Here is a 23051-nt window from a genome sequence, read left to right as displayed (position 1 = left end):
TGCTTGTGCTCACACACCAATTCTTTTACCCACGTTCATGCTTGTGGTACTTCATACGATTTGGTTCTCTCCCGCTTTCCTTCAGTTGTCTGACGTTTTGTTTACAGCCGGTTATAGCTTCTTTATTGGCCACTATCTTTCAAACTGCCATCAAAACAAATCATATTTTCCTCCCCCTGGTAACACTTGTGTGTTCCACATGACTGTAGCATGACAGAAGGTAGGACTTTTTCCTACCCCCTACCGACTGTGAGCATTTTAGCCACATTAGGGATAGCTTGCCTCAGTTTCCGCACTAGTAAGATAGACTGATAATGCATCTCATGAGGTTGTTAAGAGACTTCAGTGGACCTACTGGGTGTAAAAGTCTTCTTTAAAAATAAAAAGCGCCATTCAGATTTAAGGGATTCTTTGCACTTCTATACATTTCCTCACATTTCATGTTTCCTGTTTGCCTTATCACTCTCACTTACCTGCAAGTAACTGGGGGGGGGGGGGGGGGGGGGGAGGGGTGGTAGGGGAGCCTATTGTATTAACATTAATATTTTGAATGGATTGCATATTGTCTGGAACAGGGCAGGTGCTCAATACGTATTGTGTGGATGTGTGGATGGGTGTGTGCATGGATGGACGCTTGAGGAATAGAGGAGAAGATTGTTGAGCTGAAATAGGGGTGCAAGATTCATTGAACAATTACAGTTATAATCCCCCCCCCCCACCGCCCTTAGCCTTTGCTACCATCTGTGAGGTAGGTAATATTATTCCCATTTTACAAATGAGGAAAAGCTGAAGCTCCGGGAAGCTCAGGCTAGTAAATAGCAGAGCTGGGATATTCCAGCCAGATTCATTCCCAAACTTAAGACCTCTTTCCTGAAGGCAGAGAAGGACAAAGACTTGCAGAAGAACACAATTTCCCATCAACATCCATTTGAGTCTCTGATACACCTAGCTCCAACTCCTTACAAATTAGGTGAACCAATGCATTGACTGTTCCATTTCTGTTCATTTGATTTGGGACTCTGTCATTTGCAACCAAAAAACCTTGATGAATGCACACCCCCTTACCCACTTCCCCATAGCATGCTTCTTATACTTTATTCTAGCATCAGTGTCTCTGCCTGATAGTACAACTATTTATTCATATCTCTCTTTCCACCAGATGGATCCCCCAGAAAGTACGGGCCATATCTAATTTATTTATTGAACACCACTTATGTGGCACGCTCTTTGCTGAGTATCAGTAGCCTGCCATATAGACGATGTTCAATAAACGTGTGTGTGTTTTAATAATGGTAACGTACAGCTCCTTTATACTAGGGGATTTTTCCTGATGTCCCTGGGCACTAATTAAGCACCTACTATGTGCCAAATCCCCATGTACTAGAGGATTTTACAGAGAGATCATATTATCTCTGTTTTACCTCTCAACGGTCTCTTGGAATAGGTAACATTTCATGACCTACCACCATCATTTCCTCCTTCTTCCTTTGGGAGGAACAGAAAGTCCCCCTGAAGCCACTCAGCAAATACATAGTCAGAATATGATGAAGATAATTTGAACCTTTGTTTTAAAACCTTGTTAAATTTTCTGTTTAAAACTGTTTTGTTCACATAGTGATAGGAGATCTTTTAGAAATCAGTTCTGAAGAGCAGTCTTCCTAAGGCAGTCAGTATTCAAAGCGGTTTGGAGAGAAAGCTGGTTGCTAGGGGCAACACTAACTTCTGAGGGGGAATCTCTGGATGTGGATATAAAACCGATGCCCTGGGGACCCTGTAGGAGTGGGGTCTCCTCTCACAGAGGAGCCAAGATATGGAAAGTGGCCAGGGAAGCCTCTGGACTGTGCTGGCTGCCCTCTTTTGGTGACTAGCAGGTGACTTGCATGGGGGATGAGGCCATGACTCAAGCACACGGGTGGTGGCCTTCCTCCTTCTGACAAGGCCACTAGGAGATCGGAAGGGTCTCAGGTGGAGCTGTGAAGCCCTATTCCATGGAGCAAGACGGTCCAGGCTGGAGCCAGGCGTATTGCCTCTCTGGTTACTCGTTTTTATGGTATTTATTAGAGCTCTGCCCCTTGGCATCCACCCATCTGTTCTCCATCCCCGTAGTTTTGTCTTTTCAAGAGTGTGATACGAATGAAATAATATGGTGCGTAACCTTTTGAGACTACCTCCTTCTGCTCAGTACAACACCTATGAGATTCCTCCGGGTCGTGTCTATCCGCAGTTCCTTTTTGTCGCTAAGTAATACTCCATAATGTGCGTGTTCAGTCAGCCTTCATTATTTGTGGATTCCGTATTCATAAATTTGCCTACTTGCTAAAATTTGTGACCCCTGAGTTGGTACCCACAGCGCTTTCATGGTTATTCACAGACACGTGCAGAGTCGTGAAAAATTTGAGTTACGTGATGCACACATAGCCAGCTGAGGTCAAACGAGACGACGCTCAGCGTCTTGCTTCGGCTCTCACGCTGTAAACAAGTGTCCTTCCCATGGCCTATTTCATGCCATCCCTTTCTGCGTGTCTTTGTGCTTTTTGTTGGTGGTTTTGCGGTTTCAAATGGCCCCGAGCGTAGTGCTGCATTGCTATTGTTCCTAAGCAAGAAGCCTGTGATGTGCCTTATGGAGAAAAACACACGTGTCGTAGGAGCTTTGTTCAGGCAGGAGTTATGGTGCTATTGGCTGTGAATTCAATGTTAATGAATCAACAATATGCATTAAGTAAGTTGTCTTTATTTTATTTATTTATTTTTTTTAATTTTTTTTTTTAACGTTTATTTATTTTTGAGACAGAGAGAGACAGAGCATGAACGGGGGAGGGGCAGAGAGAGAGGGAGACACAGAATCGGAAGCAGGCTCCAGGCTCTGAGCCATCAGCCCAGAGCCCGACGCAGGGCTCGAACTCACGGACCGCGAGATCGTGACCTGGCTGAAGTCAGACGCTTAACCGACTGCGCCGCCCAGGCGCCCCAAGTAAGTTGTCTTTAAACAGAAACTCACCTAAAACAAGGTTACGTATTGGTCAGTTGATGAAAATGTTGTGACCAACGACTCACAAAACCTAACCCTGTATTCCCCCTAGGGACAAAGGTTCGGTAATTGCTAATCCAGTGTTCGAAGTGACTTTACAGAGCACGACTGCTGTGGATAATCAGAATCGAAGGTAGTGGTGGTATCTATTAAACTCGAGCTCTGGGCTAGTTACAGTGGATCTCAAAACCCAGTCCCTGACCTCACGGTGCTTACAATTAGGTGGTGATGATAGGTCTTTCACAGCAATATCACTTAAGGAGATTGCATTTTGGTTAGTTGATTTTAGTTCATTCAGTTTTTGGAAGGTTCAGGGGAACTGAGATTCTAAGGTACCTGCCCTGTTCTGTGCAGTCCTAAGAGAAGAATGAGCTGGTTTCTCAGGAGGACAAAGAAGCAGACGGGGAGAGAGGACAGGCAGGATCCGGGAAGACTCCTGTCTGCCACGGCTCCTCTCCTGGATGCTACATGTTCCCAGGAGTGTTTCTATACTCGGGAAATTCTTGCTGCGCATGGGTTTTTTTGTGGACCCTCCACGGAGGCCCTAAGCTTTATGCCCCAGGCAGGGCAAAGGAGAATGGAGGTAGCTCTTTGGAAGGAGGAGGAAAGACATCAGGGACCAGGAATTAAGTAGCTGTGGGGGCCTTATGGAAATTGGAGGTGGTTCTGGATCCCCACGGGCTGCAAATTGGCCACTGTGGTCAAGTTTACCTATATTTGGGGAGTGGGTAGGCCTCAGCCAACGTCTGGCCTATGCATAAATAACCCAGTGGTCAAGAGGGAGAGGAACTGTATCATTGACTGCTGGGTTGTGCAGGACGAATTTAGGGGTTGTCTGAGTCAGATGTGGATGGCAGTGGTCTGGGGGAGGTCTTTTACTTCATCCGAGCTCCCGGCTGAGAGTCAAGGCCCTTTCCTCCCTGTCTCCATAATCATCATAGTGGCAATAGGTGGTGTCTACCATGTCAGTTCTCATTTGTGTTCACAAGGACATTTTGTATATATTATTTCCATGATTCTTCACCTTTTCTTTCCAAGATAGATGGCTTTTAAATTTACACGGATAACTGGGATCGAGGTGACTGGCTGTGTGGGTACCCTGTGGCACTAACCATATCACCCTCCGCTGTCTTAGCCATAGAAGGACACCGACGGGCAAATAACATGTTAAAAGGGATGATTTTGAGTCCGCTCTCGTTTTTTTTTTCTTTTTAAAATGTTTTTACCTTTATTTATTTTTGAGAAACAGAGTGAGACAAAGCATGAGGGGGGGAGGGGCAGAGAGAGAAGGAGACACAGAATCTGAAGCAGGCTCCAGGCACAGAGCCCGACACGGGGCTCAAACCCACGAACCGTGAGATCATGACCCGAGCCGAAGTCGGATGCTCAACCGACTGAGCCACCCGGGTGCCTCTAGTCCGCTCTCGTTTATATATCTGGTTTCTCACTGAGAGTAACAAGGCTACTTGCCACAAACTGGTGACTGGCGTGTGGTATTGTGATAGCCAAGGTGGGGATTCTGTGTTCTCTTGTACGATTTTCACAGTGTTGTGATACCGCTTCTCCACCTAGTACTATTACTACTAGAATTCCATAGATGGGTAACAATCATCATCGGAGCAACGAGGGGTCTCGCACACCGGCATGGACCTAGATCAGTTTAGAAAACAGTGAAAGAAAATACTTTCACCCCACACACCAGGTTTTCTAGGTCTTTTCTCACCTCTGTAAGCTCTCGTTCACCAGTCAGAAAAGAAGGTTTCCAGAATCCCCACCATGCACGTCCCCCCCCCCCCACCACCCCCAGACAGTGAAGGAGATCATTTCCCCCAGCACCCGCATCTTCCAAATCTGGGGCGGTGTGGGGGGAGATGAAAGCTGTCTGACGACACAGAAGCAGAGAGGGCTGGCCCTGTCCTCCGCCTCTGAGAACTCTGGAGGTGAGGGTGGGCGCTGCGGGGAGGCCCCCAACGTGGGAGCACGTGCTTCCTGTCAGTCACTCCTCCCACGTGGAGGCACGTGCAGCTCTTGGCTTTGCTCTTTTTCTCTCCTCTCTGTGTCCCAGGGAAGGGAACAGACTTATCCACTCAGTGATCTCAGGAGAATCCATCAGGCATGGACCTCCATTCAAGGTCGGATTATGGCAAGAGCCCAAGCTGTCTCCTGCCCATCCATGACACCCGTCACCCTTGGGCAGCCTTCCACCATCACTTCCATGTGCAGAGCCTTCCAGTGTGTGCTGTGTGGTCAGAGCCCCCTGGCTCGGGGGTCCAGGGGGTCCATTTGCCCTCTCACTTGGCCATATCCATCACCTCAGTCTTTGCAGCAACCAAGGTGGCATTTCTATCTCCCAACTTCCATCATTTGTCTTTTTTTTCTTAGTTTTCTTAGAGCATGGAGAAAGTGGGGTGGACGCTCCTTTGATGGAGACACAGCAAAGGATTCTTTTCTTCTCTTCCACCAACTAGGTCTGCCCCTCTTTTCCACATCTGGCTCTAAACTCACGTCTCCCAAGCCTTCTCTCTAGATTAGTTGCTAATTTCTGAGCCACTGCTTTCCTCTCTGTAGAATGGAAGGATACGCTGAGAGAGACCTTACGGATTATCTGGGCTGGCTTCTTTCCAGAAAGCCTTGCAGCTCAGGCAGGGCAGAAGAATGGTGGGCTTCCACTTAGAAGAGCTGATATGATTTGGCAAAGAGTTGCGACCTCTCTGCACATCCGTCTTTTCGCTGGCAAAATGGACCTAAATCGTTTCTGCCTCTCCATGCTGCGGTGAGGGTTGCAGGATGGTGACTTATCAGGTTTAAAGCCCATGCAAACATGGGTTGTTCATATTGGCAGGGTTTCTGGGTTTTTTGGGGTTATTTTTTTGTTTGTTTTGGTTTAGGGTTTTAGTTTTTGTTTTTTTCTGTTTGTTTGTTTCTTTTTCAGGTTTTCTGGTGTGCCAGGATTAAAAGGGCCCCAGCTTGGGGAGGCTGAGGGCTTTTCAGGACCCAGAGGAGTGGGGTTAGATAGTAGGAAGTCCTAAAGAAAATACTCTGGACTGGGTTTTTGGACCTGTCCAAGCTTTAGTGCCTGGGGTGAGGCCTCCGGAGGCCTGTCCACAGAGGGGCTGCTCCCAGCCTCTGCTAGATGTGTGCCTGGAAGGGGCAGGTGGAGTATGGCATCCAGGCCTGTATAAGGAAGGCCTTGAGAAGGAAGTCAGAGAAGGCTATGTCCCCTCAGGCTGCAGCAGTACTTGCTTCTGAACCCCAGGACCCTGTCATCAGGCTCAGGGGAGCCTCCACCTTGAGACCTCACTCCTGGCAGAAGTTAGCATAGGCGTGAAATCTTAGCATCCCATCTACTTTTTCATCCCATGACTCACTCCTGCCCCACCCCCGAGCCTGTAGGAACTGCCCTGAAACCCAGTGTCCCCCAAGATCCATCCCTGTTCCCCAGTTAGCCCACCCTTTCCCCAACTTCTGCACTGTCTCCGTGTGACCCTGAAGGTCTTATAAAGACCTGGAAAAGATGGGTGACAACAGCAAAACCACTGGTCCCTTCTAGACCTCAGTATCTCTTTTCTGTAAGTGGAAACAATACTCTTACATAATCCTTGGTGCTTTGGTTCACCAGAATCACTATCAGAAAAATTTTTATTTCTTTTATTTTCACTTAAATGTTTATTGATTTATTTTGAGAGAGGGTGAGCACAAGCAGGGGAGGGGCAGAGAGAAAGGGAGAGAAAGAATCCCAAGCAGGCTCTGTGCTGTCAATGCAGAGCCCAACATGGGGCTACATCCCATGAACCATGAGATCATGACCTGAGCCGAAACCGAGAGTCGAACACTTAACCCACTGAGCCACCCAGGTGCCTGAGAAAGTTTTTATTAATGCTAATTTATGTCTGGCACTATGCTGGGCATTGTGGCTTCCACTGCCCTGGAGAGAGAATATTTGTGTGTGTGTGTGTGTGTGTGTGTGTGTGTGTGTGTGTGTGTATGCACACGTGTATACACACACAGGTTTTGCTCACATCAAACAAACTTGTTATATGAACACCTGGGTTTACACTAATGATAAATTAGGGGATGATTATTCACTTTATAAAGATTCATGTTAGGATTCCCCTAGTGCGTTTATAATGTGATTCAATTTATACCGTATTCAGCCACTTCCTATTGTGTGAAGGGAGGCCCTCTCTGCATAAACAAGAGCATGTGTAGGCAGTATTTTGAGCATTATGGAAGGAAAGAATTAGAGATACTGAAGAGGTTTTTATTGCTGCTACAATGAGTAATACTAATGCCTGGGAACAAAGGTGACTGTGGATCACGATTTCTGTAGCCTCCGGAGCACTTCGGTACCCCTGGGGCCCAGCAAGAAGGCCAGCTCCCTGCTCACAGGTCTGACCTGGGATTAACGGGGACCTGTGTGGGGGCTTGGAGTGGTCGGGGCCTGGGAACCAGAAGCTCTGGCTTTGGTATCAGGTGTAACAAAGGAGAGATGGAGAGGATACAGTTACTTGGTTTATGTTTCTTGAGATCATTAGGTTTGGGGTGCCTGAGCTGAGGCCAGTCGGGGAGACTCTTAAGGAGGATAGAGGCCCCAGGGTAGCACAGGGTTCTGGCCAACGCTTAGCCTGTCTTCTACACCCTGTCCCTTACCCCAAGCCCTTTCCCCAGGGTCATGGACGGCGACCCACTTCTGAGTTTTCCTTGTCCATCTTGCTCTCTGGAAGCATTTTGCTGCGCCAGCCGAGCAGACGAGGAGCTCCTGTTTTGAGGCTCCCTGGTAGGCAAGCTGCACCCTCTCTCTTCAGCATCTTTTTCCGTCTCTTCAGCTCTCCGGATTCATCACTAGTAGAGGAAGACATTGAAGTCCAGGTTATGGAGCCACACTTTTTCAGGCAGGCAATGGAAAAGCATTAGGAATTTGTGGTCAGGGGAGTGATTTGGTAACAGGTGGGGTTCCTAAAGATCGTCTGACTGAGGCGGGTGTGGAATGCGGATGTGTGGGCGAGGCAGGGCTGTTGGAAGGCTGCTGAGAGGATAAGGTTTTCGGGGTGAGACGGCGGCATGTGGAATGGATGTGAGACCCAGTGAAGGATGCAGACCGGCAGGTTATTAGAGTGAGGGGAAGGGATGGGCCTTCAGATGCTGAAAGACCATCCCTGGCCCATTGTGTTTTCAGGAAAAGCATCTCCATTCCCTTTCCCTGGCTCCAAAGCTCACTGGCCTCTCCCTTCATTCTTGGGCATGCCTCTGAGCCCTGGTCTTCCGAGCTGTGCCCAAGTAAGAGTCTGGCTTGCCACCACTGGATTATGACCCCCTTTGACAAGTGAGACGTGGAGCAGAAAGGACCGAGTCCACCCTGGAGTTTTCTGGGGCCCCCGTCTCTCTGATCAAATCAAAACCCGTGCCTGCCATCAAGGGTCCCGAGGAGGGCTAGACAGCTGGCTCAGACCAGGGGACGCTTACCACTGAGCCCCACTCCCCCACATCGGGCATCTTCAAAGGAATCTTTGGTGTCGCCGACCAAGTCAGCAGGGGCTGGGAGGGAGCCTGGAGCTTTATTAACTAATCTCTGGTACTTGAGTAATTTATTATGTTTAAGCTGGTGCCATCAAGTCTCTCAGCAGTGCCCGCGTGCGCTGGGAAATAAATTAAAGGCTGTCCAGAGATACTTGGATCATCTGTGTGATTGCTGGGCTGGTGAGATGGAGGTTTAAGGCTCTCTCTTCTTGCAAATTGGAAATTAGGAATTAATAAGACAGCAGGCCAAAGAGCTGCTGTGGTTGTGGCTATTTGGCTGCAGGGCAAGGACTGGGGGAGGGAGGACTGCTGCCTGGGAGGGTGGGGTGGGCAGGAGCCGAACGGAGTCCGGCTAGGGTTGCCATGTGGTGGGCAATGCAGGGGGGCTTGTGCTGCTGGGAGAGGGGCCCTTCGTTGGCCTGTGCCTGTGGGGGCTTTTCTCTCCGGAGAAAGGCTAAGTGGGTAATGGAGAGAGCCTCAGCCTGGAAGCCGGATGAGTTTCTTGTGGCCCAGCCGGGCCTCTGGCCTGCTGTGTGATGTTGGGCAGACCCCTTCCTCGTCTGGACTTCAGCCTCTCACCTGTCAGATGAGGTTGAACTCAGAGGTGACATATCCACTAGGCACATGATGTTTTAATTTCTCTTAAAGTCAGAAGAAAAACAATGAACTTCTGGGTTGAAGAAACTGCTTTAATCTAGAGTATGAGTACATTCATCCAAAGCGGTTGTAAAAGTGAATTTTTAGTATGAACCTTTTTGTGTGGGGAGGAAGGGGCTCCTGGAACTTCTCACGTAGCCTCTGTTAGACTAGCTGACCCCAAAGGCCCCTCCTGCCCTGACAGCCTCTGGTTTCCAGAACCTTCCAGAGCCATTGTCCGCTTTCGTTCTGGGTTGATCTTGGCTCTGGCTGGTGAGCTCTTTGAGAGCAGGGCTGCATCCGGCCACGTCTGTCATCCCTGCTCCTGCAGCAGGAGCTTTGCATCCAGGGAAAGGGTCACCGTCTGAGTGGTGGCTGTGGTGGAATCAGGAGTGGAATCCAGGCCTGTGGGCTTTCTGCTGCCCAGTGCGGCTGCTTCCTGGCCGCCATCCAGGGAAGAGACAAGTGAGCTGGCCTAGGAGCCAGAACTACCTTCTCTCACGAGCCTCTCCGTGCAGCCTTGCCCATGAGCCCCTGCCTCGGCCCTTGAACCCAACCTCACCCCTGCCTTTTGCTTGTCTGCTCCCACCAACTCTTCCAGAAGGGAGCAGCGCAGGCTTCAGCAGTTGGCGCCCGGGGGCCAGTGGGCACCAGGCTGGGGGGCCCAGAGTGGGTCGGAACCCCCTCAAGAGCCCTGGCCTGTAGTTGGGTGGCCTCACCACCAGGTGGCAGGCTTGCTCTACACAGATGCCTTGGCTGGAGCATTTGCCTGGCAATGACTGGAGGTGTCAGAGGATGCCAAAGGAGCCCGCGGCTGGGGGTGTTGAGGCCAGCGTGGGCGGCTTCAGAAGCAGGGCTGAGGCCTCTCAAGTTGGCACTGGGCTCCCGCTGAGATCCTGGCTCCAAGGGCACCTTGGTCTCCTTGAAAGGGCCTCCAGGCTGATGTCAGGTAGCTGACCAGAGGGCGCCCCCTGGAGTAGGGAGGGCTGAGTTGCCTCCCTTTAGATCTGTGTACCTGTAAGGGTGGATGGGTGGGTGTGGTGGACAGAAATGCACCTGATATCTTCGGAGGCATTCCAAGGACCGTGGATCTGGAGAGAAAGGAACCTCCCCATCCCAGTACTTAGACTGTCCCTGCTCTGGGCAGGGTGGCCTCAGTGATCCTGCACCTCTGTCCAACCCTCTGCCCAGTGTGGCCCAGACCCTTGGCACTCCAGCAAACTGGGTTCACCCCAGGGGGTGGCGGGTCCTAGGAGGCAGGGGTCAGAGCACGCTTGGGCCCAGGTTGTCTTTGCACCAGGAGAGAACAGGGAAAGATTCAAGCCTTGGTCTAGGGAGCACTAAGGGGAGGAGGTGAGAGTGAGGCGCACAAGTGGGAGGTGGTCCCGGCAGCAGGGAAAGGGGAGCCAGCCTTAGCTTATTGGAGAGATGGGTGAGGGTCCAGGTCCAGGGAAGTGGGGGCGCCCAGCCTCTCCTGGCACTGCGTTGTCTCACGGTTCTTCCAGGGCCTGGCGACCTCCTGGGACTCCTGAGTGGCATGCAATTGCTATGCACTGGCACCAGCCAGGCTCTGGTCCTTGCTCAGCTGCAGACTCACACCCTTCTGCCGGTGGCATCTTTGTGCCCGCCATTCAAGTCAAAGGCCCAGAAATAAACCCTGGACTTTGCTCCCCTGTCTCCCTCAGCTTGTCCGTGCTCCCCTGTGCTTGGGCCAGTGTCTGGTCCTGCCTCCAGCCCTTACCCTGAATCCCGGTCTCTGCTCCTGCTTCAGAACAGGCCATGGCCTCTGTCCCCCCCTCCCCACTAGCATCCGTGGTGCTGCAGGTCAGCTGGTCCCTGGACCCTTCCTCTGTGGGTGTTGTGTCTTCTCAGGACAGAAAGTATCAAGTGGGCCTTGATGGGGATGGGGTGTCAGTCATGGTGGGGCACACGTGCTCTGGGGTCCCAGGTCTCTCACTCTTACAGTTCACAGGGACGACGAGTCTGAGCCAGAGCTTGAGAGAGACCAGGGGGAGGAAAACAGAGGCAGAGAGACAGGCGGCCGGGAGGCAGGCGTACTGTGGCCAACAGACAATGATACTGGTTTTGGGGGGGATGCAGGGAAAGACAGGAGGAAGGAGAGCAGAGGAGGAGGAGGAGGGGAATGAGAGACAGAACGAGAAAAAAAAGAAGGGACAGAAGAACCAAAAAAAAAAAAAAACCCGAGAAGGATGGAAATGAGATACATTGCAAACCAAGGATGGAGGAAAACAAAAGAAAAAAAAGAGAAAACACCCAAAAGACCGAAACGCTAAATACATACATATGCAAATATGTGCGTGTGCATGGGTGTGCGTGTGCACACACACACACACACACGGACACATAAGCACACTTATTGCTTCTGGCCACTCTCCTGGCCACTGGCTGTTCCTCTCTCTGTGTCTCCATTGCCTTGACCTGCCTCGGGTCCCTGAGAGGGGTGTAGGTCCCGGTGACGCCTCTCCCGTGATGGGCCCCCTGCCCATCCCTGAAGACCCCTCCACTGAGGCTAGATGCACAAAGGGGGCCAAAGTCTTCATGCCTCACATGTGTCACCCAAAATTGGATCCAACTGCCTCTCTCTCTTCCTCTCTCTCCCTCCTAGTTTCCTTAGTAACTGACAGCTCCCCAGTGAATTCCAGACCCCGGGTGACAGACTGCTGTCACTGTCACACAAGCGCACTCTCTCTCTCCACTGCCCCTCCCCCCCCCCACATGGATTCACAGACTTGGGCGGGGGTGTGAGGATGCCTGGGTAGGCTCAGGGGTAATTAAAACATGTACCATTTATTCCATAACAGGGAGCAGAACTTTAATTACTCACTCTGAGGGTGAGGGCGTGAGTGAGGAGGTGGCTATTGGGGGGTTTGGGGAGGGGGACTGGGGACGTGTCTGCCTTCCTTCTTTCCTTTCCATTTGCCCAACTTGGATGGGAGAGGTGGGAGGTGAGTTCCAGGAAGCAAGGGGGTGCTAAGTGCGTGTGGGGAGGGGAAGCCGAGGGTGAAACCTGATTGTGTTCATTAAGGCAACACAAAACTGGGAGCCGTAATAATAATTAAATTAATTATAAAAGCAATTTGCTTTTGGAAATTTGATTTGACAGCTTACTAGTGGCTGCACTGATCTAGCAGCTCTGGCTTAAAAATAGTCGGAACAAAAAACCAACTAGAAGAACCATCAGCTAATTTTAATTAGATGCCAGGATTGGTAAACAAAATTCCGCACCACCCTTTCATTGTGGCTGACTTCGATTTAAGGAGATGTCGGGATTGATTTTGGGAAAGGCAGGGGAAGGGAAGGTGCCTTTCGGAGAGCGGATGGAGGCTGGGGGTGGGGGGGGGGGAGAGCGGAGGTCTTCCCAGGGGGATGCTCCCTTCATCCCCACCCATCTGGGAATATTTGCTCAAAGGCCCTTCAGTGGTTCCTCACTGACTCAGAGAGTGACTTGGTGTGTGACCTTGGCAGAAGGCAGAAATGGCTCAGCTGTGTGACTGACTGTGTGTGTGTGTGTGTGTGTGTGTGTGCGTGCGTGCGTGTGTGTCTGTGTGTTGGAGAGGACCTCACACTGACAGCATTCGCTGAGCCTAGAGGAACTGCCAAGAAGGAAGGAGACAGAAGACGTGCAGTGTTGGCTACACTCTCTGCCCCCCTACCTGGGTTCTAGAAAGCCTGAAGGTCTGAGGAAGCCGTATTCTGTATTCACTGTCCGGAAGCTTTGATGAAGACAGAAGAAGGGCTGGATTCTGGCACGGCGAGGCTGCTGCATCCTGGGGTTCTAAGGTCTCCAGGAACCACTGTGACCCCTGACCTCCCAAGGCCTACGTAGCCCCTGTCTTGTCTCCCCAGAAGTGCGCACATCCCCTGCCTCGGGAGCGTGTTGTGTTCCTGCCTCACTGTGCTGTCACTGCAGGGTCCCCTGCTCCTCCCCCCTCCGGTGGGGCTTGATTCATCCCTGGGTCCCCCTACCTGGTCAGTGCCCAGCATGAAATGGCATCCAGGAAACCGCTGGAGCAAAGGACTGATTGTGACCTGTCTAGAGACCTTTTCTAGCTAGCATCTGACTGCCCACCCCCCTCTGTCTCCATCCCCTAAACCCGATACTGCCGCCCCCCACTCGTTCCCCTCTGGTCTTCTGCAGATGAGGCACTCTCGTCGCCCCCTGGGTAATGGCTCTCACAAAGGTCACCGGAGATTTCCTCACTTTCTACCCATGGCTCCCTTCCCCATCCTCTTGTTCCCCACAGCACCTGCACATTTAACAACCCCAGGGCAGCTGTCCTCGGGGCCCGGCTCCCGCCCTGACCTCCCTGGGGTCACCTTCAGGGTGACATCATGATGACATCCCCAAATTTCCACTGAGGTGTGCTGGCTCAGGCTCCCAGTGTGGTAGGCACAGGTGGGGGAGAGCTGGTTGGGGCCCCACCCCCTGCGGCTCAGAGTTCAGTGCACAAAAGGGTCTTTTCTACCTCCCTCCCGCACCCTCCCGCACCCCCCCGCACCCCGCATTTTCCCAGCAGCTCCGTCCGGCCTCTTGTTTCTAACCACCCAACAGGCATTTCCACTTGAAGATCCCTGTGCTATCTCAGAAACAGTGTTTGAAACAGGTTCTCCACCCTCTCCTGCACACCCCCAGACCTTTCCCCCAACAGCCCCGTTCTCTGAGGGTCGCCACATCTTCCCCAGCACCCGGCTTTTCCCTGAGCCTTGGTGTCATCTTCTGCAGCTCCCTCTTCTTGTCTCCCAGGTGTCATCCACCTTGGAGGCCTGTGGCCTTTTTTCTTTAAATTCCCCTCCTCTGTGTTCCCTGCACGCCTCGCCCACCCTCTCTCCTGGGCCCAGGGTCCAACCGGCCCTTTTCCTGGCTGAGTGTGGTCCTCGCCCTCTGGCCCCGCCCCTGGCCACCCTGACGACGCGGGAGCCCCTCGCTGTGGCCCCCAGGGGCTGCTCTCGTTTCCTGCCACGGCTCCTGCGGCGCCAGGTGTAGCCTACGGGGCCTGATCCCGGCAGTATTTGGGGAGAGGCAGAGGGAGGGCAGGGTGGAGGAAGGGGCGGCCTCACGCCCCAGCATGCCTGGAAGCCCAGAGCCGGAGTGGCCGAGATGCAGCTGAGAAGGATTTGGACTCACGGGTGTAGGGAGAACCGGCGCTGTGGAGCAGGCGGGGCGGAGGCCCCCCGAAGAGGCTTCGGGCCTGGGGCTGAGCTGTGAGCAGGGACCTTTGGGGGATGAGGGCAGATTGGGGGGTGAAAAAGGCGGACGTGGAGACCTGAGAAGACAAGGCACGAAGCCATTGTCTCTAGAGCAAAAAGTGGGACTTGTGCTCTGACAAGTCTCTGACATCCAGGGGGTACCTGGGAGTTAGGGGTGTGTGCTGATGCCGGGGGTGGGGGGGCCCACCAGTTCTCGAGGCTGGCAGTGTGGGACAGGCCTCCTGTGCGGCTGCAGCCACCACCCCGAGTGTCCTGGCTCCAGGCGGGATATGCGCCGTGTGAGTGTGTGAGAGAGTGTGCATGTGTGTGAGCGTGTGAGTGCTCTTTGAGTGTGTGTGTGTGTGTGTACAGTGTGAACGTGGGTGTATGTATGTGTGTGAACGTGTATGTGTGAGTGCATCTGTGAATGTATGTATGTGTGTAAGTATGTATAAGACAGTATATGTGAATGTGTATGTATGTAAGTGTGAGTGTGTGTATAAATATGCATGTTTCAGTATGTGTGCATGTGTGTGAATGTGTGTGTGAGTACATGTAAGTGCATGTGTATGTGAGAATGTGTATGTATGCGTGTGTGTGAGTCTGTAAATGTGCATCTATGTGTTTATGTATGTGTATTTTTGCATGAGTATGTGTACATGTGTATTTCTGTGTGTGTGCATGTAAGAGTGTATGTTTATGTGTGTGTAACTGTGTATGAGTATAAGTGTGCATACATGTGTAAGTGTGAATATGTAGGTGTGAGGGTATGTACATGTATGTATGGGAATATGTAAGAGTGTGTACACACGTGCACACAAGTGTGAGTGAATGTGTGTAAGTGCATGTGTGAATGTGTGAGAGTGTGTATGTATGCACATGTGTGCTATGTATGAGTATCTGTGTAAATATGTGTGTATATATGTGAATGTGTGAGGGTTAGAGAGTGTGTATGTGTATGGAAGTGTGTGTATGTGAATGTGTGAGGGTGTGTAAATGTGTGCACGTGTGTGTATGAACATGTGTGTGTATGTGCACATGTAAGTATGAATGTATGGAGGTTTGTTCATATGTGTGGGAATGTGTGCATGTGTGTGCACACAAGTGTAGAAGTGTGCATCCAGGTGCAAGTGTGAATGTGAGGGCGTGAAAGTATGTGTGGGAGTGTGTATGTGCACACATAAGTGTATAAGTGCACACACATGTGTGAGTGTGTAAGCATGTGTGTGTGTGGGAGTGTGTGCACGTGTGTATGTGTGCACATAAGTGTGAGTGTATGGGGGTTGTCTGTATGTGTGGAAATGTGTGCACACAGTGTATAAGTGTGCATGCACATAAGTGTGAATGTGTGTATGTGTGGAAGTGTGTGCACATGTGTGTGCGCATGTGTGTGTAGGAGTGTGAGTGTGTGTGTAGTGCATGGGGTGGGAAGGTGAGGGAGAGAAGCTGAACGGTTCCAACCTTACTGGTTATGAGCTGTATGACTTTGGACAATCGCTTAATTTCTCTGAGCCTCAGTTGCATCATTTATGAAACGAAGATAATTAGAGTATCTCAAAAATTGTTGTGAGGATCAAAAGAAAGAATTTGTGAGAAGCCCGGAGCCAGGTTCCCAGACTTAACCCTTGTTTAAGGAATGTTACATTGTGAGTGTTACTTACGCCAGCCTTTCCTGACGTCTACATTTTTCAGTCCTGCTCTTCCCTTCTTCCTAAGTGGCCGAGCCTGGCGTGCCAGGGCTGGAGAGACCTTACAGCTGATCTGGTCCAACCTCCTCACTTCATGGCTGGGGCCACGATGCCCAGATGAGGCAGGAGACTAGCCCAGGGCTTCCCTAGAGTGGGTTCAGAGCTGAGGCTAGACTCGGGCCTCGGGACTCCCATACCAGTGCTTTCTCTGTCCATCGGGTCTCAGAGTTTTGAGTTCAGGTTAACACAGGTAGGAGTCCACGAAACAGAGGCTGCAGTAAGGACCAGCGCGTGGGGCAGAAGCCACGGCACCACCTCCTGGTACCCACGTCCTGGCATTGTCCGGGCAGCCTCCGCCTGGAGGGGTGAGATGCATCGCAGAACCGTGTGAGGCGCTCACAGTCATCTGGCTGAAAACCCTTCACATGTCTCTGGTGATGCCTGTGAGGGGAGACCAGGGCGCACTCTTGCCTCTTGCCTTGAAATCCCTCAACGCTCCAGTTTGACTACCAAGAAAACATCATCCACCCAGACCCTGCCCAGTCTCTGCCAGGAGAGAGGAGCATGGGCTGGGCTCACCTGGAGACAGGTGAGCTCACCATCTGGTGCCTGGATCCTAGCAGAGGGTGAATCCTGTGTGATTTTGGACAGGGCATTTCACCTGTCTGGATCCCACATCCCTCACGTGTAAAAAGAGGAGGAGCAGAAAATGTCTACTCGTCTGTGATTCTGAACCCAGCCGGTCCCCTTCCTCAGACCTGCCCGACCCTCTCCACTAGCCCTGGGTGGCATGGTACTTAGGTCGGGAGGACAGGGGGCCAAAAGCTCTGCATTCATTCCTCTGCAAAGAGCTGTGTTTGTGAGTGAGGGTGGATGTGTCAGGGAGAAATGGAGAGCCAGAGCTGAAAGGAAGGACAAGGACAGAAAAGGGCAAGCCCACGGCCGCTTTACCAAGCAGACGCAGGTGGTCTCGGAAGGTCTGAGGCGAGTGGAGAGGACGCACTCTGACCTCTCGGCCCCTTGGTGATCCAGCGTGGTTAGGCATTCCCGTTGCCTCTGTGGAGGAGGATGGAAGTCAAGGCATGGGCTGCAAGTGCACCGTAGGCATTCAGAGAAGCTACCAGAAAGAATTTTCAAAGACCAAAGGACAAGGGATCGAGGAACGCTCCTTCCCTGAGAGTGTTTGGGAAAATGCAGCTCTACATCCTTCTCCCCCGTTAGGTTTTGAGCGCTGCAAAAACTATGCATTCCTGAACATTCGAACAATTGCAGCTCTAGTGCCCCTGGAGGTAACCACCGTTCCTGTGCCCCGACTTTACAAAGTATATTTGGACGTTAGTTAAATACATCTAGAACTTACCATGGGCCAGACACGGTGCCAGTTTTTTTACATACATTATTTTACTTGAAACTGTGTATCCCCCCACACAAACACAGATTGTTTTTTAAATACACTGAGTGTATCGTTTCGTGGCTTACTTTTTTACTGACTGTGTCTTCGAGAGCTTTCATGGCAGTCTGTTTTTCCACTTCATTCTTTTTAATGGCTATGTAGTATCCCACTGTGTGTCTGTACCACGGTGATTTCATAGATTGCCTTGTTCATGGATATTTATGAGTTTCCATTTTTTATTACTATAAACAATGCCGAATTGAACATCCTTATGCATTTGTCTTTTTGCAGGATAAGTAAGGCTTTTATAGTGTAATCCTTTAAATGGAACTCCGGATCAGAAGGCAGGTGTATTTCTTAGCCTGTGAGATCCTTGCTTCTCTGCCTTGAGCTTTAGGTGCTGGGGTTTGTCTGGGGTTTGTCACGGTCACCAACAGAGCGGTCAAGAGTATTCCCGTCAAGGGACCAGGAGGCGGCTCCATGGAGCCAGAAGTAGCTTCTTTGCTGGAGGAACTTTTGATAACTGTATCTGGAGGGCAACCTAAGGACAAAGGATAATCCACAATTAGTTTTGTCTTTGTTTGGAATTCATAAATGATTAGATTTTCAAAGGAGATTGACCTACCCTTAGATGCTTGAATTTGACTGAGATTAAAAGGGTTTATTTGCATCCCCTGAGAGCATCCCTGAAGTAGTCCCATGCCATGCTGGGGAAGAGGAGGGTTGTGGTGTAGACCAGCCCCACACAGAACGGTGACCCATGTGGGTGCCGTGAGGGCGGAGACATATTTGTGTTTATGGCTGGACCTCCAGTGCCTGGAACAGAGACTGGCACCACAGTGGGTGCTCATTGCATATTTACCGAATACGTTCAAAGGCTTTGAAGGCAATAAAAAGTAACTGAGAACCCAGACTCTCGATTCAGACACAGACCTCACAGACTAGCTGTGCACTTTTTTGAGTTTCTCTCTTAACCTCAGTTGGCATATCTGTGACATGGGTATAGTAATATTTCCTAATACTACCAGCCTCCAGGGATTGTTAGGATTGTATAAGAAAAGTTATTAATAGTATTCACTATTTTAATGATAATGAACACTTAACTTTGCAGTTCTTCCTTCTTAAATCTTTTCTAACCTCTGTCCTAGTTCGTTTCACTTGAACATTGTAACTGTCCTCTACTTTCTTCCGTCTGTTGGGCACCAAGTTCAGAGTGTTGTATTCTTTAGACCAGCGGAGGTATGAAGCCATGGGCAGGGTGCTGGGGTGAGGGAGCGCCATCTGCTTTCTGCAGAACATCCTTTGCTCCTCCCCGCCACACGTCCTTGTCCCTCCTGTCCAGCTCCTTCGTGAGTCCCCTTTGCTCTGATTTCAGACTGCCTGGGGCCTCCTTCAGGCCCAGAACCTATTGCCTCTGCTCTTTACTTGATAGGCCCTGATAGACCCCAGTTGGCATTGATCAATCCAAGCAATCTGTGAGCAGGACAGGATGACCCCTCAAATTCAGTCTAGAAAACAGGGAGGAGGCGGAGGAGAGAGTCACCATCGCTGCGTACCTACTGTGTGCCAGGCACTGGCCTCGGAGGGTTCACTTGTGACCGTCACAACCTGGTTCACCGTCCGAGGTGTAAACGTGACAAGAAGGGCAGGTCTCTGAGAGTCTAGGTCACAAAACCAAGGTTACGCAGCTGGGAAGTGTCAGAGCCAAGGGTGTGACCAGGTGTTCTGGGGTGCAGGGGTTTGCCTTTTGCGGCTCTGCTCTGTCAGGCACCCCCTCTTTCAGCCTTGGCTGTCTTACTTCGGCAGCCCATCATCCAGAGCTGTGCGTGACCCTGGAAGAAGAGAGGCTGAAATCTTATATAATTACCCAAATCATGGCTCCTAAATGGTCTCTGATTACAGCACTAAAGCCCCTTTCTGCAGTGCAGCCCCAGTTCTCCTGAATAGATAGAGCTGCGGCCACTTTGTGCGGGATTTTTTTCTTTTAAAGTGAAAGAGATGGCTTATCCCCATGCAAAGTAGGTCAGAACCTTAGCAAAGATCTTTTCAAACACTTGGCTTTTTTGAAGTCCCGCTACGAAACTCCTTTTGTTTCTCCTGCCTTTGCCTCTTTCCTCCCACCCTTCTCCTTTTTCCAAAAGGCTCAACGACATCAAATGGCTCTAACCGACAGCGACAGGGAGCGCTGCACGCGATAAGCTCAATTATAAATAATGCCCGGGCCCGGCCAGCCCAGCTGGGCCGAGAGTGCCCACCGCGGCCAGGCTGCCTCGGTCCCGCGCCTCCCCCACCCAGGCCACCTTTACAACATCGTGGGCACCTGGCTGATCTGCCAGAAAAACATGTGCCCTTGTCCTTGGTCCCACCGTCGCAGGCGAGACAGGAGTGGACTGGGATCGCACCCAGGCCTGGGAGCCATTGGCTTGAGTCTGTGGTGCTCATTATTAATCCAAACTTGCAAAAGGTTTTTGCTCCAGCGGGAAATCAATGCAGCTGGAACAGTGTGGTGCTTTGCCTAATGGCCTGCTATCTTGGGGGTTATTTCTCTGCCATTTGTTCTTGCCAAGTCCCCCAGGCCCACCCTCAGGAACTGTAGGTAGAACTCAGTTGCATAGGCATCAAGGATGCTTTTCAGCAGGTCCATGTTTACAGAGGTGGCCACACCCAGGAGCACCTGAGAGCCTTACCCGACTCTTGATGGACAGGTTGGGTGAGGAGGCGCTTCTGGCCCCAGAAAACCAGGCTTCCACAGCTGAATGAGATGCTTGTTGGCACTGAAAACTGCAGGGCTCAGGAGTGATGGCACAGGGGCTGGAGCCCATGTCTGCTGATGTTGAAGCTCTCTCCACTCCTCAAACCTCCGTGACTTTGAAACGGAGGGGTGTGTGTGTGTGTGAGCATGTGTGTGTAAACATGCACACCTGTGCGTGTGTCCTTACGGAGGAAGAGACTAATGAGAGAGATGAATTTGCCCCTTGCATGTGATGATGGTGCCTTCCGGAGTTCAGTGGGATGCCCACCCAAGAAATGTCTCCCTGCACCTATATTCTGTCTTCTCTGGACCTGGCAGGAGAGAGTCCTCCCTCATCTGCTCTCCCTGTCACCTCTCTCCTGTCATTCTCAGTCTTTATCCAAAAGACAAGTAATTTTCCCAGAAGGTTGGTGTCTTCAGAGGTACTGACGAGGGGCATTGCTGTGGGCACCGCAGGGAAAGTGTGGCAGGGGGCGGGGGCAGGCTTAGGGACGATTCTCTCATTCAGTGAGTAGTCATTTAGGACCTACCATCTTCCGAGATGCTTCTAGGTGCTGAGAACAAAACAGGTAACCCCCCAGCCTTCATGGTATGTGCATTCAAGTGAGGGACACAGACAGTAAACTACATGAATGGGCAAGTAGAGGTGGTCGTAAAAGCTAAGACAAAGTAAAGCAGGAAAGAGGGGCTGGGAGCATTGGAGAGGCTGCAGTTTTAGATAGGGTAACCAAGAAGGCTCACTGAGAACATAATGTTGAAATACAGGCCTGAGGGAGTGAGGTATGAAGACATCTGAGGAAAGCATTCTGCCCAGACGAAATAGCAAGTGCAAAGGCCCTGAGGCCCCAAAGCACTGATCTGTATGAGGAGTAAAAAGGAGATGCTGCAACTTGATCAGGGCAAGTGAGAGGCAACGTACCAAGGGATTACAGAAAGGTAATGGGCGGGAGGGGTGTGTTTGTAGATTTTATAGGGCATTGATGTAAGAACTTTGGCTTTTATCATGAGTGAGATGGGAGCCATTGTAAGACCTGAGTAGAGAACTGTCAGGATCTGACTGACACTTTAGTAGCAAGTGCCCCCCCCCCCACCCGCCACCCCAGTTTACTGCTCTTTGCTCAGGAGCTAGAGGGGGCTGGGCCAGACTGGAGGAGAAGTTGTGTCCTTTTTTGCCGTAGGAGACGGCAAGGAAAGAGGAAGAGTGTTCGGACTGGACAGGGAGACTTTGCCTGTCAGGTGATCCTGGGGCTTTTGGAGGCAGAGTCCACTTGCTGCTGCAAGGATTCTGGCAGTCTGGGCACTGGACAGCTCCAGGCTGGACCCCATCTCTCCCAAGACGTTCAAGCGCACGTACATCTGTGTGCAGCCCTTGTCTTCATTTTCCCACCCTTCGGGGTGTCCGGCTTCAATCCTTCCTGTGGGCTCTCTAATGACTGTGAGATGAGGTACTGCACACAGCAGAGAAGCCAGCAGTGTGGGCAGGTCTGAAGATGCTGGATTTCTCACCTCTCCCGCCTGCTCCCTCTTGGTGCCACCTCTCCCCCTCCCCTCTTCTCACCCCTTTGCAGAAGAGAACGACAATGCATGTGTGAAGATTGCTTGCTGGCTGGAGATGCTCTCGTTCTCCTCCCTTCCCTGCTCAGAAACAACCGACCGCCTTCCTTTCCACATCCCCAGCCCTGTCTGTTTCAGGGTATCCCGGCACCGCCATCCCTCTTCTACTGTCTCCCCCTCCACCATTCAGAGGATTCCCGGGCCCTTTTATACTCCGTCAGAATTCCCTGGGCTGCTAAGTGGGGACTAGCTGCTTGGGAGGCTTGATCCATGATGCACCTGTTGAGCGGGGATGGCGTTGAAAGCCTCCCGGTGTACCCAGCTTGCATTGTTTACCCCAATATAAATTGTCTTGAAGACAGTTGTAAAGGTTGTTGGCATTTCAGAACTCCGACGCGAATGAATTCAAAGATACCAACTTACACTCATACACTTGGCTCTGAGCTGGCCTCTCTATTTGGGTAGGAGAAGGGGGCCGGCCCTAGGTTTCCTGTTGGTCCCTCCATCCCCCTTTCTTTCCTGCGAATGTCCCATTGTAGACCTCCAGGCCCAGGCTTCTCCCTTCTTCTCTGAGGAGGAGGCCAGTCACCATGGAAGGACAGGCTTAGCAGCTTCCTTTCAGGGCAGGGTGGGGTTTGTTTGTCTGTGTAAATTGCCTCTTTCTTTTTGTAAGAGAACAAGGAGAGAAAATGAAACACTTTTGCCACCTCCTCGTTAGCTCGGAGTCCCAGGTGAGCTGGGGAACTCACAGCTCCTTTTGTGTGGCTGGCGGCCTGGAGCGTCTCCATGGTGATGCCTTGAAGCCTCTCAGAGCTGGGGACCAGCCTCTCTCAGCAGCATCCCCGAGCCGCCAGCATCAGGGAGAGGCAGGGAAGAGGGGCCTGTGGGATCCAGGGAGGACAAGGTTGGGTCTGTCCAGGTCCTGGCAGTGGGTTCCTGCCCCTCTGCTTCTCCAAGGCCAGCCACAGCGTTGGAACCTGGGATCCAATCTAAGAACACAGCCATAGTGTGTGACATCCGTGGTCTTCTAGAACCTGGTTTCATGCTCCCGATCCAGGTTTGTCTCCTGCGGCTCCTCGACACAGAGGTGCTATTTGAGCCCTGCCTGGTCTCTTCACTCCCCACTAAAACAGCATTTACTTCTGCTTCTGTGCATTGGCTCCAGCCATTGTCTCTTGTCTGGGACCTTTCCCTCAGTATTTCTCTGGCTTGGTTCCAGAGCCTCCTTCTCTTAGAAGCCTTCCTTGATTAAGACCTGAGCCCTTGGAGCTCTGC

General features: G+C 51.4%; 2 long non-coding RNA genes across 4 annotated transcripts in view; one reads left to right on the top strand and one right to left on the bottom strand.

The window, feature by feature from the left end:
• Window positions 1–23051, top strand: part of LOC111556568 — a 343041-nt gene that overhangs the window by 69752 nt on the left and 250238 nt on the right. The gene's annotated exons all lie outside the window — the stretch shown is intronic.
• On the bottom strand, window positions 17457–22875 carry LOC109491804. Of its 3 annotated transcripts, none has more exons than XR_006585957.1 (3): window positions 22200–22781; window positions 19027–19317; window positions 17457–18011 (listed from the first exon to the last, which is right to left on the bottom strand). It is a non-coding gene; the product is annotated as an uncharacterized LOC109491804 (long non-coding RNA). The 3 variants fall into 3 exon arrangements; XR_002145327.3 differs by having other exon boundaries at window positions 19027–19302; window positions 22200–22780; XR_006585958.1 differs by lacking the exon at window positions 19027–19317 and having other exon boundaries at window positions 22200–22875.

This window comes from Felis catus, chromosome D1 (genome assembly GCF_018350175.1).
Source record: "Felis catus isolate Fca126 chromosome D1, F.catus_Fca126_mat1.0, whole genome shotgun sequence".
Taxonomy (NCBI): domain Eukaryota; kingdom Metazoa; phylum Chordata; class Mammalia; order Carnivora; family Felidae; genus Felis; species Felis catus.
The sequence above is the reverse complement of the archived record's forward strand: the minus strand, read 5'-3'. Positions and strand labels throughout refer to the sequence as shown.